Consider the following 13,211-nt stretch of genomic DNA (forward strand, 5'->3'; position numbering starts at 1 on the left):
AACGCACCTCTATCAAAGTAATCCAATGCAACTTAGACCGCTGTAAAGTAGCGCTCCTGGAATTCACTCGCTACTTTGTGGCCGGCGAGTATTCCATTGCTTTAGTGTCCGAGCCATATGTAGGCTCAGCTAACTTTGTTAATAACATTCCAGGCATAAAAATCTTCCAATTCCCTACTCCTACAGGCAGAGTCAAAGCATGCATATTCATAAAGGACGGAACGCGGTGTCCTAATCCTTTAGGACTGACACAGTACTCGACAGGCAACTTAGCGGTCGTGAGACTCGATTGCGGACCAACAAAACTCTACGTCGCGTCAGCTTACGTCGAACCAGGCCAAGACGACTTAGGGACACTGGACCGCTTAGACTTCTTTCTCGGCAGTATCGGAGAATCTCGTTGCGTCATTGGGGGCGACTTTAATGGATGGCATCCCATATGGGGCAGCGCGAGAGCGAACGCTCGCGGACACATGATTACTGACATTGCACACGGACACGACTTCTTCTTTTGCAACGTAAACGATATCCCAACGTTTGAAAGCACCGCTCACGGACGGCCGCGGTCCTCTATAATCGACTTAACATTGGCTTCGGCATCGACCATAGACGATATTAGTGACTGGAGAGTCAATCTAGAAGCATGCCCAATCTCACAACATAACGCTATAGACTTCTCGATTAGTACACGCCACGACATAACCTCCCAAACGGGAAACATCACGTCCACATTCAAATATAAAAGCGAAAAAGCTAACTGGGCAAGTTTCAAGACTGAACTCCACACTATCATGACGAACTCTAACTTACTAGACACAAAAATAGCCGATTTGAACGCGGGCGACTTAGACGTCTTTATAGACCAAATCACTGACACCATACACGCGGCGTGTAAAGTTTCTATGCCATCCAGGGGTGCTGGGACGCGCTCCAAACCTCCTTGGTGGACAACAGACCTGGAACGACTTAAATCTGAAGTAGTTCATCTACACCGCCGATTACATGCCGCTAAACGACACCACGCGCCTTCAGACACGATATTCGACCGATTATGCGAGGATCTAATCTTTAAGCGCACTGAATACGCTCGAAAGCTTAGAGAGACTTCGACGGCCGATTTCCGCACATTCTGCAACCGACAAGATAAGGAGAATGTATGGTCAGTGACTAATCGCCTCCTCAAACACTCGACTCGGCGACAACCTCCTACCACTTTAAAGATAGACACAGGGCACACACATGACGCCCAACAAAGCGCTACAGCTCTCTTAAATCATTTCTATCCCGACGATTCTCCAGACTTTTCAGCCCGACACAGGCATCTTCGTCGTCACAGACAGGATACCTCTGAGGCCCCTGACGAACCTCCTTTCGCAGTGGAAGAGGTACTGGAGCTACTAAAACTTATGAATGCAAAAAAGGCACCAGGTATGGATGGCCTCACTTCAGACATATGCACACAATTTACACAGGCTTACCCACAGCTAATAACAGATTTATTAAATAGATGTTTAAAATTGCATCACTTTCCCCGACAGTGGAAGCAGGCATATGTCAAGATCATACCGAAGCCTGGTAAATCTGATTACAGTACCCTCGATTCTCACAGACCAATCGGCCTCATCCCTGTTTTCGGGAAGCTGTTAGAAAAGCTCCTGATCAAAAGGGTGACTTTTGTAGCCACGGTCGCAGGCAAGCTCAACGGTTACCAATTTGGTTTCAAGGAGCAAACCAACACAACCATGGCGATCTCCTCGGCTCTCGATGTCGTTCGCTCGGCCAAACGAGCTAGAGAGGCCGTCATTGCCGTCTCCCTTGACATCAAGGCAGCATTTAACAACGCCTGGTGGCCAGCTCTATTCGAGGGCCTCAGGCGGATCGGTTGCCCTCGAAACATTTTTTCAATTTTTGAAAACTATGTTCAAGACAGAGAAGTGGTTTTAGATTACGCCGGAGAACGAGTCACTAAGAAGCTAACTAAGGGCTGCGTTCAGGGTTCGGCATGTGGCCCAATTATGTGGAACATTATCCTAGACGAGCTTCTCGAAATAGACCTGCCTGATGGGTGCCATTTACAAGCGTTTGCCGACGACGTCTTGCTCATTACACACCACATTCGCGCTGAAGATCTCCAAGATTTAACCAACTCCGCGCTTGGTAAAATTATTGAGTGGGGTGAAAGTGTTAAACTGACCTTCGGCCCCGAAAAAACACAAGTTATTGCATTCACACCCACAGCCAAAAAATGCTCAATAAGAATGGGCCAATACTGCCTTCCGTTTATACACGAGTTCAAACTTCTGGGAGTCATCATTGACGAGAAATTACTCTTTAATAAACATGTTCAGCACACTATCAAAAAAGCCTCGCGCATATTTAATAGACTTAGTCTTTTCTGTAGACCAACATGGGGGGCACATCCCGAGAACATCCGGACAATCTACATCAGTATCATTGAGCCAATTATGACATATGCTGCTGGTATATGGGGGCAAGCGGCTCTAAAAAAAGGGATAATAAGGCGGTTGTTAAGTATGCAACGAGGCTTTGCCATCAGGATCACACGGGCGTTCAAGACCATATCCACCACAGCCGCTCTAGCACTTGCAGAACTCACCCCACTCGACCTCAAAGTTCGGGAGGTACAGGCACTGGAACTCACAAAACTCACCGGCGCCTCTCATCTTTTACCTTCTGATACAGCTCTAGAACGCCCTACACCACCACACAAATTATTGCACCCCGCTACCAGAGTATCCATTTCTGTCCTTTCTCCCTCTAGAGGTCGTAATTACACAGCACCCTATCCCCATGCTTTGAATATTTACACTGATGGGAGCAAGCTGGAGGACTCCTCCGTAGGAGCGGCATTCGTTGCTTTCATGGAAGGCCGCCAGACTGCTTCCAAAAAATACAAACTTCACTCGTTTTGCTCGGTCTTTCAAGCTGAGCTTCTCGCCATTTCGAAAGCCTGCTCGTGGGCCTGTTCAACATACCCGAACACATACACAATTATTCACACGGACTCACAATCTTCCATCGCCGCGCTGCAGAATAGAAGCAACACCCACCCCATCGTCACACAAATTCACAATCAGATACACGCACGCGCGCCAGCTACATTACACTTTACATGGGTCAAAAGCCACACAGGCGTCGTCGGTAACGAGGAAGCCGACTTGGCAGCAAAGAGTGCTGCCGCAATGCACTCTCCACCGGCTTATGTCTACTTCCCAATGAGTTTCGTGAAGAGCGCAATCCGCGCGGAACACAACCGCATTTGGCAGGCTAGATACGAGAGCTCGGCACAGGGTCGACATACCATAGGACTCCTTTCGAAACTCACCGACATAAACAAACTGCGAAAACTCATCAAGACATCCTTCCATCTGACACAACTACTAAGCGGGCACGGGTACTGCAAGCAGTACCTGCACCGCTTTAAAATAATCGATAATGAGACTTGCCCATGTGACGACTCCACAGTACAGACTTTTGATCACTTACTCAGACACTGCTCCCGATTCGCATCCAAAAGACATATCCACGTGACCTTATGTGAAAACCTTAATATATCTCCGTTCAGCTTACCGGACCTTCTCAAGAAAAAATCTACAGCAGAATCTTTTGATGAGTTGGCCCGGCACATTGTCCTAAATCTCAAGGCATTTAACGGTCTGTAGCGCTTGGGCAGCGACTTAAATAAAATAATGTAGCAACTAATATATAATTGTGTATTCCAAATTATATTGTTAATATGTATAAATTTTAGCTGTATTTACCTATATTTATAAGTGAAAATTGTGTAAAAAAAAAAATAATTGTAATAATAATATAAAACGCTGTCGTGCCTCGCAGCTGGGAGAAGAAAGATCCGTATCAAATAGCGGCAACCCTCTCCCAACTGTCTGCGTTTAGTTAAAGCGAAAGATAAATACTGTAAAAAAAAAACACCAGCGATACAAATTAGAATTAATAAAAAAAAAAAAAAAAAAAAAAAAAGCGTCTTACATGTGCTTTTGTTTCATTCAGTTTATTGTTACGCGTCAATTGACTCTTACCTAGTTTTGTATAATTATTTTTAAATTAACACCCTCATTTGAATTTATTTAATCTGTTTATACAGTCCACACGCTCGCCAACAATTACAGTATTATCAACAAATAAATTTTGAAATTATTTTCTATAGTTTTGAATACAAACTACACCTTTGTTTGGAATATATGTCACGTAGCTGTCATCACCTTTTTTTTTTTTAGAGACCAAAAACGTTCACATTTAATAATTTATTTCGTAAATATTTATAACACTGTATTGCTAATAAAATGTTTAGCAACGCACAGATACTGGCGCACCTGAAGATGGCAATATGTAGTAAGGATGAGAAAGTGGTCACACGATCGGTAATATTTAAAACTGGACATTACAAGGGCTTTTTAAAGAATAATCGTGACACCAATGGTAAAAAAAAATTAATTAGTTAATTTCAATTTAGCTTAAAATGGTTTAAGATTCAAGTAACGAAATAGATTTTATTTTTATTTTTAAAATACTCTTTCCCTAGATAGTATTCTGGCCAGGGGGATATACACACTCCTTCTTCTACCTTCCCTATTTCATCCTTTACAATTTCTCTCTTTATTTACTCTTTCATTCTTCATATTTTTAATCATTCAGCATACATTCAACATAAGCATTCACTCACATTACATTTACGCATCGTCTTGTTACACGGTTTTTTGTTTAATTTCGTCATCCATCACCCTGCAACAAACCCACAAGATAGTTGTAGCGGCTCTCCTTTACCAAAAAGGGAAGCGATGTTGCCGCAAGCAATGCTCCGACCCGTTTCCACTTCGCAAATCACTCTAAGCCCTCCATATACGTGATAGCAAAAAACTGCGTGTACCACAGTCTGGTCGACCGTTAGGTCATAGATGCATGAGGTACTCCCTTTGAGCTTAAACCTATACAGTTACCCTGAGAATCTCTCGTGCCTCATGAACTTTTGGGCCAGACACGTGTCCACCTCCACTGAGTCCGGGAAGAATTTCATCGTTGTTGAAGTCATCTCGCCTCCCACATACCTCGATATGGAGAATTCCTCGTATTCCAGTCTTCTTTTAATTTTTTAAGCCGTCAGCGAATAGTTTAGGAAACTAGAGTAATCTAGCTTAATAACATTGTGACATGTGTGACATGTAAAAAGCTGACCAAAAACAAACAAGACGAAAATATTAACTGCGAATGTAAAATTAAAGAGTCCGTGCTAATGTCTGAGGAATGTAAATTCTAAAAATAGTTCTATTAATAAAATAATAAAAGGTTTCTGTGTATATGGTGAGAAGATGATTTGCGTAGACAAGAATTAAAAAAATATAAATAAAATTCAAATTACCTTTGTTCAAGTAGGCATTTATATAAACGTCAATTATTCTAACATTATAAGCAATAAGCCACTGGCTCGGAACAGATAAGGAATTTAAAAATTTTTGATACGTACGTTATAATGTAATGCAAATGAGTCAAAGAACCAAGTTCCGCGCATTACTTTCAACTAAAAATTATTGAATGCTGTAATAAAATTAAATTAATAGTACTTTTAATTTTAGATTATAAACTAAAAAAATAAGGGGCTACGATATACTGTGGAATTTTATTATATATACGTATAAATAGACACATGAAGGATCTTTAATTGTATGAAGGCGGGTTACGAGTTTGTCTTTATTTCTCGTATACCCTAATGTCTCTGTTAAAATATATTTGCATAAGTATTGCAGTAGTGTGTGCAGAAAATCATTTAATGAAAATATTTCAGTGAGGAAGTTACATAACAAAGATCGTAGAAAAATTAATCTGAAAATGAGTACAAAATATATCTGTATACGTGTTTTTAAACAAGATTTTGTAAAACAAATTTAGTTGCAGCATTTTTTTCGAAAAATGGTGCTGCTAGACGATGTAAACCAATGATTACATTATACACGGTCTCAAAATCAAAACCAAGTTTTCCCATCTGTTTGCACTGAGTATTGAAATTTTTGTTCACAAAATCATGAAGGACGAACATAAACAAACAATATTTAATGGAATGCGAAAACAATGCGAATCACTCAACCGCCACCGCCAAATTACTCAACACGTGTTTCACCCCTCCACGGGGCATCTGAACTCCTGAAGATGCCCCGCGGAGTGGTGAAACATTCGCATTGCTTGCCGCATACGCATTTATCAGCGGGCTGGCGGACGGTGCATTTCATTGCACGATTACCACTGCATGTGCGGAAGTGGCTAAATATTGGTCCTTTTCTTACTAAACAAACAAATATATTTTGTCTGTGTGCAGCTTCATTTAAATTGACCTAGCGTAACAGGAGGTCCACGAGGTAAATATTTTTCTCTGGCAGATAGTATTTCAGTTACAGAGATTACGTTTTCACGAAGAGGGATTATACCCGTGTAGGTATTATGATCATTCACTATACTATTCACCTACACGGTCATAATCCCTCTACGTGTGTGCGTCTTCATTATAACTGGGGTACGATTGACTAGCCTAAATTTTTGGTGCGTAACTGAATTCTGATGACTTAAAACACATCAAATCTCTCTCTGTGTTTGGCACTAATCATAACTCCTGAAGATGGCCCGTGGAGGGGTGAAACACGTGTTGAGTGATTTGGCGGTGGCAGTTGTGTGATTCCCATTGTTTGCCGCATACGCATTTATCAGCGGGCTGGCGGGCGGTGCATTTTATTGCACGACTACCACTGCATGTGCGGAAGTGGCTAAATATTGGTCCTTTTCTTACATCAAATCCAGTTGTAATGTGTTGTGACTGTAGATTAGTGTAGATTGTGCGAAGGGAGGACTGCTCAGCGGTCTGGAGTGTCATGGGCCTCTCTTGACCACCAGCGCTTGCGTGTGGGCAGGCACACGCCCTTCGGTGTCCTAACTATTAGTGTTATGCGTGTTTGGTGTGATGTGAGGTAAATACAATAACATCTTTACATCCGTATACCTTAAATCATCTTAGTGTTACTCTATATATGTGCGTGTGTTTATTACATTATATTGACGCGGTAGTAGTCATCCGAGCCGCATCATGCTAAGTAACATATGTAAATACACACCCACACACACTCGTCGGCAACGAGATCAGATCTTATATCACAAGGGACGCCAACTCCCGATCATTCTAGAAACAAGCGTTGGTGGAGTTTCTTCCGCCACTTCAACCAGCGCTAATGCTTTCCGAAGTGGTAGTAGTGATATTAACCAGGCAATAGCAACCAAGTTCGGCACTTGGGCACCCTCGTGTCGGAATACTGAGCGGGTATTATTGAAGACTGCCTAAGTCGAAATCTCCTTATGAGGTCTTTGAGCTTTTTCACTCCATGAAGCTTTCACCGAAGAGATCTAACAGCTCTACGACTTCCCAATTCAGTAAAATAGTAGTATAACCTGTACCGAGGCTCCCGGGGGAGCTTTAGGCACTAGCGCACTGCCACTACAAACCGGAATCTACAAATGCCATTTGGGCAGCAGTGAAATTCCAATAAAAAAACAATTAGACGAGTTTAACTATCTATGAAATGACAAATAAGAAATGTATACCTTAATTTTTTTATTTCATTAAATGTGTGCATATGTTTATTAACTGTAATTATATTGTAGTCAATAAATATATAGAAAATAACTAGATTCAAAATAAATTCACAAAGATCTTCTTCACGGATCACTTTAAGAAGTGTTAGTTGAAGGCTCAACTGAAATTTTACTTTCAATCGGGACATAAGTAATGCAAATAAAAACATTTAACGTAACTTTTACAACTTACTTAAAGGTCATCAGAGTTTAAACCGAATAGCTTGTTATAATAACCCTTACATCGAACCGTGGCGGAAGTTTTTACCATGTAGGATTTCCCTTAAAAGCCTTAAAAATATTATTCTATAGACAGAACAACTTTGAATTTGATATGAAACCATATACTCTTAGTTCCTTCTAGGAAATGGGGGTAATTTTTTTTATTAAAAAATATAACTATAAAAGAAGGAGAACTATAGATTTGCAGTAAATTCATAGGAATGTTATCTACTACAACTAGAAGTTAAGTTAGTAGACTAAGTAAATACATGGAGAATATAGGAATCTGAAATCTCCAGGGTGTGTCTAGTGGACGAAGTAATAATCCAAGAAGATCTATTAAGATTTATAATATATTAAGATTGACGGTTTAAACTTTTTTTTAAACTATTGATAATAATTTAAAAAAAAATCATACAGAGGTGTAAAAGGTGGTTTTATCGCTGGAAGAGATCTCTACCAGACAACCTTTAAAACAATTTCTTCCCAGCAAGGGTAATGTGTACAATACTAGCTGTTTCCCGCATAAATTGCTATGCTACTAACTAAAATAAATTTGCTGGAAAGATATTACGTAAATATTCAATAATATTTGCGTCTTTTTAGAAATTATAAAAAAAAAACTTATAAGCCTTCGCGGGTTCATGCATAACAACTTTGATAAAAATCATGACACGATCAAATGTCTACGATTTTATAAGGACATACTGACAGACATTTTGAAATCACTTTTATATATATAGAGAAATACCTGAAGAAAATACAAATTTTGTATACCTAAGATTTGACATCATAGAATTAGCAAATCACTCTATGGGCAATGCACGTTTTATGTCAAGATCTCTGATAATTTCCTCACCTAATGTTAGTTTTATAAAAAATGTCAGAGTATTAACACACAATGTTAATGGTATTACTAAACTAAATCAGGGATGAACAACACGCGGCCCGCTAGCCATATGCGGCCCCTAAAACATTTTAATGCGACTCGCGAAGCATTTCTAAAATTAATTTTTTAATCGACTTTCTCCCATCAATATCCTAACTAAATCAAGCTTAGAGGTAGGAGGATCAGGAACATTATTTTTGACCAACGCGTAGTTCACTAGAAAAATTCGTTTGCGAAAAAATTTTACTAAATTTTACAGTACTAATAATTAAACTAATTCATTTAATAACATCGCTCGCGAAAAATCACCCAGCTATATGTATAATTATTGAATATATAATTGTAATTATAATATATAAATTTCGAAAAAAAAAAAAATGGCGTCCCGCCGATTTTGTTTAGTCTGTTCTTAGGTCTGACAGCATTTTTCAACCAAACGGAGACATCAAGTTGACGTCAGTAATACATGTAATTTATAGTATTTTGAATAAAGAATTTTTATATTTGTATATACAATTGAAGATTGAGATAATATACATACATCTGACTACAATTTTAAATAAAAAAAATATTTTTACTTAATATATGACTGGTCGGTCAGAGCGAGCTTTGTCTTTGATATGAGTATGACGAATAAATAATTTTTAACTTGAATTTGAACTAATAGTCTTTAATCTTGGGGTACACACCTTTACCTGTCAAAAATGTAGAACGCACCTGTCAAATGAATATTCAATTTGATGCACGATTCTTGTAAGTTATATCACAGATAACACTCAAAAAATACAAGCAAACTTCGTAATTTTTTTAATTATTTTTATAGCTTATAAATCAGTAATTCAAATATATGTTTAAATTCGAAGCAATTACTACACTGTACTGCCGTAACTCACGGAGGTGTGTGTTAGTGTTTGATATAGCTTCCTTGCACATGTCAGTGAACCTCGTACAATGGTGCGTGGGAAACGATATAACTGAATACAGACAAAGATAGATACCAAAGAATATTAAGAGGAAATAACATTTTATTATGGGATCCTATTATGAAATCGTGAGATAAAATAGTTCCATAAAATGGCAACATAGATACATCAATGTTTTTAAATAACTGACGCATGAATGGTTGTCATTTGTTATAGAATTAATTATGATTTTAAATATAAGCATTGTTACAGGATGTATCATACTTGTCTATTCAAAAATATTAATAGAAATATATTTTTATTATTATTATCGTGTCTATAATATCCCTCTTCGAGAGAGTATTTATTTTTTTATATTATATATATTATGGAAACCGGAAATTAATGTCGCTTTCTTAAGTTAAATTCACACGACTGCATTTTTAAAAATTTTCCATTTTCTTTTTATTTCACCGTCGTTATCAACAACCTTTTGCCATCTATAAAAATAAAAATTTTGATTACTGGAGCGGTAAAAATCAATCGATTTTTCTGTAAAATATGTCGACAAAAACGACATTACTTTCCGGTTTCTCTTATAATATATATCAAAATTACCCATCAAAGCGCTTAACTCGAAAACGCAAAATCAAAACTAAAACACAAGGAGTTCTTAAGGAAGGAAAAAAAATAGTTATTTTCACAACGCAATATATTCAACAATTTTCCTCTATCATGCAAACCACAGAGTAATTAAAAAAATGTGTACCCTAATTAGGAAAAAGTCGACGCAAATCAACGAAACTAGAAAAAGTCGTGTTTGGATGGAATAAAAAAATATTACACAATTTTACTTTTTGTTGTTATATCACAAAGCATTACATTGAAAAGATAGCCTCATTATTACTAAACACTTTCAAAAATACGAAATAGGAAACTGAAAAAAACAAGTAATCTCTGAATATTTTTTTTGGTCTAAGACAGTTTATTGCTTGGAACAGAATGAAGTGGGGCCAAAGAATATTTAAATTTATTTATTTATTCTTAAATCAAAGTTTCTTAAATCTCTGAATTACCATCAAGCAGTATAGTTAAAAATAATTTATAAACCAAAACAATGAATTAAAATTTATTACGTAAATTTAATAATTACAACCTAGCATATGTCGAATTATTTTATAACAGTAATTGTTTTATACAACATGGTTGCAAAACTTTCGAGATTTTAAACAGAATTTTCTCATAATAAAATTTATATAAACATCGATGCATGTATTAAGAATTAAACAAATTAATGTAATGTTGGCAAATATTTTTTTTAAAACCATGTCAAACTGTGAATTTCGATACGAAAATATAACAGACCTTGGTGACTAACAAATACGTTATGCAAAGAAAGTTCCGCATGTAAATATGCCTCTGTCAGATACAGTTAAACCTAAATAAGTATATTTACCTTAATACAAAAAAAGACAATCCTTTTTTCACTTATGTTCTTATCACAATATACACATAATTATAATAACATATAAATAAAGAGGTTAAATTATTTAATTTTTACACACATCTTTTGATTCCACAAACACACTTCGCTAAGTTCAAATTATACTGTCAAAAACTTGCACCACCGGTCTTTGAGACTGGATTTGTATTGCATTTCTCTCGCTCACAAATCTAACGTGAAATGAATGAGTGTGAAAAAGATAGTATTATATCATGAGTTACGCGTTTAAATCTTCGCAGATAGCGCCTTTTTGCACTGGTAAAAGTAACGGGGTTTTTCTTGAGATGCGTGAGATGAGATGGCAATATGTAGGTCACTAGTGTTAGAGTGAGATGATAGCGTTGGGTCGCAGTTTTAAAGGGCGTACGGAATAGTTGCATTAAGGTCACTGGAACGTGTCTGAGGATATTAAATATATTAATTTTATTACTTCACACGGCTGCCTTTTTTGTGTAATTAACAAAATGTCTCTCAAAATAAGAAATTAAACATGTTACCATATTTTTGTATACGTATTATTATTACGAAAATTATATTGCGTTATTTTTTTATTTTAAACTTTTTTTTATCTGTTACCAGCGATCTTTGCAAAAGTTTTGTGTTAGGATGTATAATTTTGACAATATACCAAAAAGTGTAAACATATTGTATATAATGCCACATTAACAACAATGCCAAAGACGAACACTTCAAAGGCATTCCCGTAGGATTGTTTTATTAGCAGGCCTAGTGATGGTTATTTTTATTTTAATAAGTGTGCAACAAATAGTTTTACATGCAAACGTAAACGTATTGAATTAAAGAATAATTACTTTTGAAGATCAACAATTGAAATAAAACCATAAATTAACAACAATTGCGGGTCTTTAAGCGACAAAACTTAAATGGACCTTAAGAATGAATTGCTCTAACTATTGCATTAACTCTTAATTCTCCTTTAACTGTTAATGCGTATAACACCATTTCTCCTAAACTCAAAATTCGCACTGCAAGGCATAGACATCTATGGTATATATATGTATATGGTATATATATAACTGGGCGTACTGCCGTTGAAATAATAGAAATGATATCATATTATTATTTATTTAATGTAGGGTTCTATACCAGACCTCTTTAATAATTTATCTGGTTTCTTTGAAAATTGCACATCTGAACATTCGCTGTATATACTATACCATAATCGCTTGATAGTCGGGTTGGCGTTCGTAGTGTGGTATTATGGTACACAGAGGACGCTGCTGCCCATCCTCTATAAATCTTGTATATAAGCAGTAGGTACCATATATAATTAACGCGCAGTTTGAATCATACAAGATGTATTCCTAATCGAATCCACGACCTACGATCGCAAATATCAGTCTTCCACCGCTAGGCTACGACTCTACAATATCATACAACTAAAATATATGAATACAAAAATAATAATGCAAGAAATACTTTTTAAACCGAGTTTTTTTTTTGATATCTCGAAAGGAAATCCGGAATTATATTTTTTGGCATTTTTGGTATTTACTTATTTAATATTTATTGTACACCAAATCGATAAATAAAATAGATCAAATATGTAAAAGATGAAGTAAAAAGAGCGGTTTTATTAAAAAAGACATCGATTCAATAAACTTAGTTAATAAAAACAATAAAGGCCGCTGTCATTGTTTTTTTTTTATTTTTGGTCGCCATACACCACTAACATTAAACGACAAAGAATATATAGTACCTTATTAAGAATATTTTTTTGAACATAATTTAAACAAGAAAGGACCAATATCTAGCCACCTCCGCACATGCATGCATGTGCGGAGGTGGCTAGATATTGGTCCTTTCTTATTTAGGATGGACTTCCGCAATGTAACGCCTGAATCCATTAAATATAATTTAAACAAATATTTATTTTAATGTCATAATTATTCATGCGCGCCATCTATTAGTCATAGACTGATAGAAAAGATTTGAAATGATTGTACTTGTAATAATAATAATAATAGTAATGAAATTTAATTTCAGAATCTAGTGAGTCCATAAAATATACGTAAATTAGTAA

At 36.6% G+C, this 13,211-nt stretch overlaps 1 protein-coding gene across 1 annotated transcript in view; it reads right to left on the reverse strand.

Moving 5' to 3' along the window:
- Positions 1-11,249, reverse strand: part of Cad74A (cadherin-74A) — a 49,783-nt gene extending 38,534 nt beyond the window's left edge. Inside the window, exon 1 of the mRNA XM_068774168.1 lies at positions 11,120-11,249. The gene's annotated coding sequence lies outside the window, so the exon portion shown is untranslated. The remainder of the gene's footprint in view (positions 1-11,119) is intronic.
- Between the last annotated feature and the right edge of the window lie 1,962 nt (positions 11,250-13,211).

Source organism: Battus philenor, unplaced genomic scaffold, assembly GCF_028537555.1.
Source record: "Battus philenor isolate CCGP_79_NKW_IND1 unplaced genomic scaffold, ilBatPhil1.0.hap1 SCAF_7, whole genome shotgun sequence".
NCBI classification, from domain to species: Eukaryota; Metazoa; Arthropoda; class Insecta; order Lepidoptera; family Papilionidae; genus Battus; species Battus philenor.